General features: G+C 38.4%; 1 long non-coding RNA gene across 1 annotated transcript; it reads left to right on the top strand.

Annotated features, from left to right (window-relative positions):
- On the top strand, positions 209–1,907 carry LOC109950274. The gene is made up of 3 exons (XR_002272594.1): positions 209–627; positions 1,179–1,228; positions 1,857–1,907. It is a non-coding gene; the product is annotated as an uncharacterized LOC109950274 (long non-coding RNA).

Here is a 7,103-nt window from a genome sequence, read left to right on the forward strand (position 1 = left end):
GTTTTCTATTTTCTTAATGCTTGTCAGGTAGGATTGTTTATCACAGAGCTTAAGGCAATGGCTCCTGCTAAAGGCACCTCCGTTCTCATGGAACTGATATATTTTGTATAGTACCCAAAAAAAGGAAGAAAAAAAAGTATGTGGGTTTCATAGCTTTCTCGTTCTTCTAATTTTCTTGTTGTTTATTGGTATTAGTTCTTTTGATTGTTCAAGTGTTTGATGTTTGAATGCTGTACTTGATTGGTTGGAGAATTTTCTTATCTCCATATAGAAAACTCGTCCAAAAGGAGGCTTCATTCTCTTCTTCTCCCCAAAACTATGTCCTCTCTCAACCCAGATCCTTGTCTGCCCCTTCTTCTCTGTGTCTCACCCTTATTTTTTGGGGCTGCTTCTCAGTCTGTTGTTCTGATTTTGGTTAGATCTCCCACCTTTGGACCATTGTTGTATGTATTCTTGATGGGGTTTGGTGGTAGATCTAGGTAGATCTCCTTTGGATCTCTTTCATGATTAGTTTTTTTTTTTTTGGTGCAAAAATTTCAACTGATTTGCTTGTTGATAGTTGTCGTTCTTGCAGTGTTCAGGTAGGATTGTTTATCACAGAACTTAGAGCAATGGCTCTTGCCAAAGGTACCTCATTTCTCATGGAACTGATATATTTTGAATAATACCCAAGAAAGGAAGAAAAAAAGAATGTGGGTTTCATAGCTTTCTCGCTCTTCTAATTTTCTTGTTGTTTATTGGTATTGGTTCTTTTGATTGTTCAAGTGTTTGGTGTTTGAATGCTGGGCTTGATTGGTTGGACAATTTCATATCTCCCTAGTCTGCCCCTTCTTCTCCATGTCTCACCATTATTTTTTGGGGCTGCCTCTCAGCATGTTGTTATGATTTTGGCTAGATCTCCCACATTTGGACCATTGTTGTATGTGTTCTTGATGAGGTTTGGTGGTAGATCTAGGTAGATTTCCTTTGGATCTATTTTCTGTGGTGGTGTAGTTGTTGGATCTAGGAAGGTCTAGGTACATCTTCCATCATATGGTATTGTAGGAACACTGCCTCTCTTCATATGTCTCTATCTCAATGAGATTATTCTTTTGAGATCTTTGTCTGTCTTCCTGCCTTTTCTACTATCGGTATTGTTTAAGTTTATCCTTGTTTTCTGTTTTCTTAATGCTTGTCAGGTAGGATTGTTTATCACAGAGCTTAGAGTAATGGCTCCCTCCTGCTAAAGGTACCTCCTTTCTCATGGAATTGATATATTTTGTATAATAAACAGGAAAGGAAGAAAAAAAGAATGTGGGTTTCATAGCTTTCTCGCTCTTTTAATTTTCTTGTTGTTTATTGGTATTGGTTCTTTTGATTGTTCAAGTGTTTGGTGTTTGAATGCTGGGATTGATTGGTTGGACAATTTCATATCTCCCTACAGAAAACTCGTCCAAAAGAAGGCTTCTTTCTCTTCTTCTCCCAAAAACTATACCCTCTGTCAACCCAGACCCTAGTCTGCCCCTTCTTCTCCGTGTCTCACCCTTATTTTTTGGGCCTACCTCTCAGCATGTTGTTCTGATTTTGGCTAGATCTCCCACATTTGGACCATTGTTGTATGTGTTCTTGATGAGGTTTGGTGGTAGATCTAGGTAGATCTCCTTTGGATCTATTTTCTGTGGTGGGGTAGTTGTTGGATCTAGGTAGGTCTAGGTAAATCTTCCATCATATGTTATTGTGGGAACACTGCCTCTCTTCATATGTCTCTCTCTCTCTATGAGATTATTCTTTTGAGATCTTTGTGTGTCTTCCTGCCTTTTCTACTATCGGTATTGTTTAAGTTTATCCTTGTTTTCTATTTTCTTAATGCTTGTCAGGTACGATTGTTTATCACAGAGCTTAGAGCAATGGCTCCCTCCTGCTAAAGGTACCTCCTTTCTCATGGAATTGATATATTTTGTATAATACCCAGGAAAGGAAGAAAAAAAGAATGTGGGTTTCATAGCTTTCTCGCTCTTTTAATTTTCTTGTTGTTTATTGGTATTGGTTCTTTTGATTGTTCAAGTGTTTGGTGTTTGAATGCTGGGCTTGATTGGTTGGACAATTTCATATCTCCCTACAGAAAACTCGTCCAAAAGAAGGCTTCTTTCTCTTCTTCTCCCAAAAACTATGCCCTCTGTCAACCCAGACCCTAGTCTGCCCCTTCTTCTCCGTGTCTCACCATTACTTTTTGGGGCTACCTATCAGCATGTTGGTCTGATTTTGGCTAGATCTCCAACATTTGGACCATTGTTGTATGTGTTCTTGATGAGGTTTGGTGGTAGATCTAGGTAGATCTCCTTTGGATCTATTTTCTGTGGTGGTGTCGTTGTTGGATCTAGGTAGGTCTAGGTAGATCTTCCATCATATGTTATTGTGGGAACACTGCCTCTCTTCATATGTCTCTCTCTCGATGAGATTATTCTTTTGAGATCTTTGTGTGTCTTCCTGCCTTTTCTACTATCGGTATTGCTTAAGTTTATCATCGTGTTCTGTTTTCTTAATGCTTGTCAGGTAGAAATGTTTATCATAGAGCTTAGAGCAATGGCTCTTGCTAAAGGTACCTAATTTTCTCATGGAACGGATATATTTTTGTATAATACTCAGGAAATGAAGAAAAAAAGAATTTGGGATTCCATAGGTTTCTCGCTCTTCTAATTTTCTTGTTGTTTATTGGTATTGGGTCCTTTTGATGTTCAAGTGTTTGGTGTTTGAATGCTGGGCTTGATTGGTTGCACAATTTCATATTTCCCTATAGAAAACTCGTCCAAAAGCAGGCTTCTTTCTCTTCTTCTCCCAAAAACTATGCCCTCTGTCAACCCTGACCTTAGTCTACCCATTCTTCTCCGTGTCTCACCCTTACTTTTTGGGGCTACCTCTCAGCATGCTGTTCTGATTTTGGCTAGATCTCCCACATTTGGACCATTGTTGTATGTGTTCTTGATGTGGTTTGGTGGTAGATCTAGGTAGATCTCCTTTGGATCTATTTTCTGTTGTGGTGTAGTTGTTGGATCTAGGTAGGTCTAGGTAGATCTTCCATCATATGTTATTGTGGGAACACTGCCTCTCTTCATATGTCTCTCTCTCGATGAGATTATTCTTTTGAGATCTTTGTGTGTCTTCCTGCCTTTTCTACTATCGATATTTTTTAAGTTTATCCTTGTTTTCTGTTTTCTTAATGCTTGTCAGGTAGGATTGTTTATCACAGAGCTTAGAGCAATGGCTCTTGCTAAAGGTACCTAATTTCTCATGGAACTGATATATTTTGTATAATACCCAGGAAAGGATGGAAAAAAGAATTTGGGTTTCATAGCTTTCTCGCTCTTCTAATTTTCTTGTTGTTTATTGGTATTGGTTCTTGTGATTGTTCAAGTGTTTGGTGTTTGAATGCTGGGCTTGATTGGTTGGACAATTTCATAACTCCTTATAGAAAACTCGTCCAAAGGAGGCTTCTTTCTCTTCTTCTCCCAAAAACTATGCCCTCTGTCAACCCAGAACCTAGTCTACCCCTTCATCTCCGTGTCTCACCCTTATTTTTTTGGGCTACCTCTCAGCATGTTGTTCTGATTTTGGCTAGATCTCCCACATTTGGACCATTGTTGTATGTGTTCTTGATGAGGTTTGGTGGTAGATCTAGGTAGATCTCCTTTGGATCTATTTTCTGCAGTGGTGTAGTTGTTGGATCTAGGTAGGTCTAGGAAGATCTTCCATCATATGTTATTGTGGGAACACTGCCTCTCTTCATATGTCTCTCTCTCGATGAGATTATTCTTTTGAGATCTTTGTGTATCTTCCTGCCTTTTCTACTATCGGTATTGTTTAAGTTTATCATTGTTTTCTGTTTTCTTAATGCTTGTCAGGTAGGATTGTTTATCATAGAGCTTAGAGCAATGGCTCTTGCTAAAGGTACCTAATTTCTCATGGAACTGATATATTTTGTATAATACCCAGGAAAGGAAGAAAAAAAGAATTTGGGTTTCATAGGTTTCTCGCTCTTCTAATTTTCTTGTTGTTTATTGGTATTGGTTCTTTTGATTGTTCAAGTGTTTGGTGTTTGAATGCTGGGCTTGATTGGTTGGACAATTTCATATATCCCTATAGAAAACTTGTCCAAAAGGAGGCTTCTTACTCTTCTTCCCCCAAAAACTATGCCCTCTGTCAACCCTGACCTTAGTCTACCCCTTCTTCTCCGTGTCTCACCCTTATTTTTTGGGGCTACCTCTCAGCATGCTGTTCTAATTTTGGCTAGATCTCCCACATTTGGACCATTGTTGTATGTGTTCTTTATGTGGTTTGGTGATAGATCTAGGTAGATCTCCTTTGGATCTATTTTCTGTGGTGGTGTAGTTGTTGGATCTTGGTAGGTCTAGGTAGATCTTCCATCATATGTTATTGTGGGAACACTGCCTCTCTTCATATGTCTCTCTCTCGATGAGATTATTCTTTTGAGATCTTTGTGTGTCTTCCTGCCTTTTCTACTATCGGTATTGTTTAAGTTTATCCTTGTTTTCTGTTTTCTTAATGCTTGTCAGGTAGGATTGTTTATCACAGAGCTTAGAGCAATGGCTCTTGCTAAAAGTACCTAATTTCTCATGGAACTGATATATTTTGTATAATACCCAGGAAAGGAAGAAAAAAAGAATTTGGGTTTCATAGGTTTCTCGCTCTTCTAATTTTCTTGTTGTTTATTGGTATTGGTTCTTTGGATTGTTCAAGTGTTTGGTGTTTGAATGCTGGGCTTGATTGGTTGGACAATTTCATATCTCCCTATAGAAAACTCGTCCAAAAGGAGGCTTCTTTCTCTTCTTCTCCCAAAAACTATGCCCTCTGTCAACCCAGACCCTAGCCTACCCCTTCTTCTCCGTGTCTCACCCTTATTTTTTTGGGCTACCTCTCAGCATGTTGCTCTGATTTTGGCTAGATCTCCCACATTTGGACCATTGTTGTATGTGTTCTTGATGAGGTTTGGTGGTAGATCTTGGTAGATCTCCTTTGGATCTATTTTCTGTGGTGGTGTAGTTGTTGGATCTAGGTAGGTCTAGGTAGATCTTCCATCATATGTTATTGTGAGAACACTGCCTCTCTTCATATGTCTCTCTCTCGATGTGATTATTCTTTTGAGATCTTTGTCTGTCTTCCTGCCTTTTCTACTATCGGTATTGTTTTTGTTTATTCTTGTTTTCTGTTTTCTTAATGCTTGTCAAGTAGGATTGTTTATCACAGAGCTTAGAGCAATGGCTCCCTCCTGCTAAATTTACCTCTTTTCTCGTGGAATTGATATATTTTGTATAATACCCAGGAAAGGAAGAAAAAAAGAATTTGGGTTTCATAGCTTTCTCGCTCTTTTAATTTTCTTGTTGTTTATTGGTATTGGTTCTTTTGATTGTTCAAGTGTTTGGTGTTTGAATGCTGGGCTTGATTGGTTGGACAATTTCATATCTCCCTACAGAAAACTCGTCCGAAAGGAGGCTTTTTTCTCTTCTTCTACCAAAAACTATGCCCTCTGTAAACCCAGACCCTAGTCTACCCCTTCTTCTCCATGTCTCACCCTTATTTTTTGGGGCTGCCTCTCAGCCTATTGTTCTGATTTTGGCTAGATCTCCCACATTTGGACCATTGTTGTATGTGTTCTTGATGAGATTTAGTGGTAGATCTAGGTAGATCTCCTTTGGATCTATTTTCTGTGGTGGTGTAGTTGTTGGATCTAGGTAGGTCTAGGTAGATCTTCCATCATATGGTATTGTGGGAAAACTGCCTCTCTTCATATGTCTCTCTCTTGATTAGATTATTCTTTTGAGATCTTTGTGTATCTTACTGGCTTTTCTACTATCGGTATTGTTTAAGTTTATTCTTGTTTTCTATTTTCTTAATGCTTGTCAGGTAGGATTGTTTATCACAAAGCTTAGAGCAATGGTTCCTGCTAAAGGTACCTCATTTCTCATAGAACTGATATATTTTGTATAAAACCCAGGAAAAGAAAGAAAAAAAGAATTTGGGTTTCATAGTTTTCTCGCTCTTCTAATTTTCTTGTTGTTTATTAGTATTGGTTCTTTTGATTGTTCAAGTGTTTGATGTTTGAATGCTGAGCTTGATTGGTTTGACAATTTCATCTCTCCCTACAGAAAACTTGTCCAAAAGGAGGCTTCTTTCTCTTCTTCTCCCAAAAACTATGCCCTCTGTCAAGCCAGACCCTAGTTTGCCCCTTCTTCTCTGTGTCTCACCCTTATTTTATGGGGCTGCCTATCTGCCTGTTGTTCTGATTTTGGCTAGATCTCCCACATTTGGACCATTGTTGTATGTGTTCTTGATGCGGTTTGGTGGTAGATCTAGTTAGATCTCATTTGGATCTATTTTCTGTGGAGGTGTACACCAAAACACAGATCACAGGTAGACCAGGAGCTGCAAAACTATGCGATTACTGACTTCTTATTTTCTTATGATTACATCAAATTAAGATTGCTGCGAAGGGCTCCGTTTATGAGGGTGTTTTATGGTTTATGTTGGGTTAGCTGGACTGGTTAGGGTTCTTTGTATAAATTTAATTGTGTTGGTTGTGTCTGTATGTGTGTGATCTGCTTGTTTTCTGCTATGAATTTGGGGCTTTCAGTTTTTAGTTTTCAGTTTTTTTATTTATATTTTATGAAAATACTCTTTTGGATAGTGAATATTGGAATTTTCTAGGATTATGCATTATAGCGTATTCCATTGTATCTTAGATATCCAATCTTAGGAAAGCTTGTTGATATTACTAGCACTTGAACTTCCGGTTTATTTTTGTAAAGGATAATAGACTCCTTTCCTTCTGATAAAATATTTATTTCAATATCTTTCTGAAAATGGTGTATATTAGCTTCATTTCATGCGTAATTTTAAGATACAGATCTGACGGTCTGTTCATGGGTCGGGTTGGGTCAGTTATGGGCCCAAATCAGGTCTTGTCGGTAGGCCCAAATCGTGAATCGCACATCTGTTTGTCAGGCCCAATTTCGAGTTCCCTCGAAACCCGAATTTAATGAGTCGAGTTGGTTCGGTTCAGATGTCTACCGAGGCCCAAAAAACAACTATTGAAGGTGTTTGTTATTAAG

The sequence above is a fragment of the Prunus persica genome, chromosome G7 (assembly GCF_000346465.2).
Source record: "Prunus persica cultivar Lovell chromosome G7, Prunus_persica_NCBIv2, whole genome shotgun sequence".
Classification (NCBI taxonomy): domain Eukaryota; kingdom Viridiplantae; phylum Streptophyta; class Magnoliopsida; order Rosales; family Rosaceae; genus Prunus; species Prunus persica.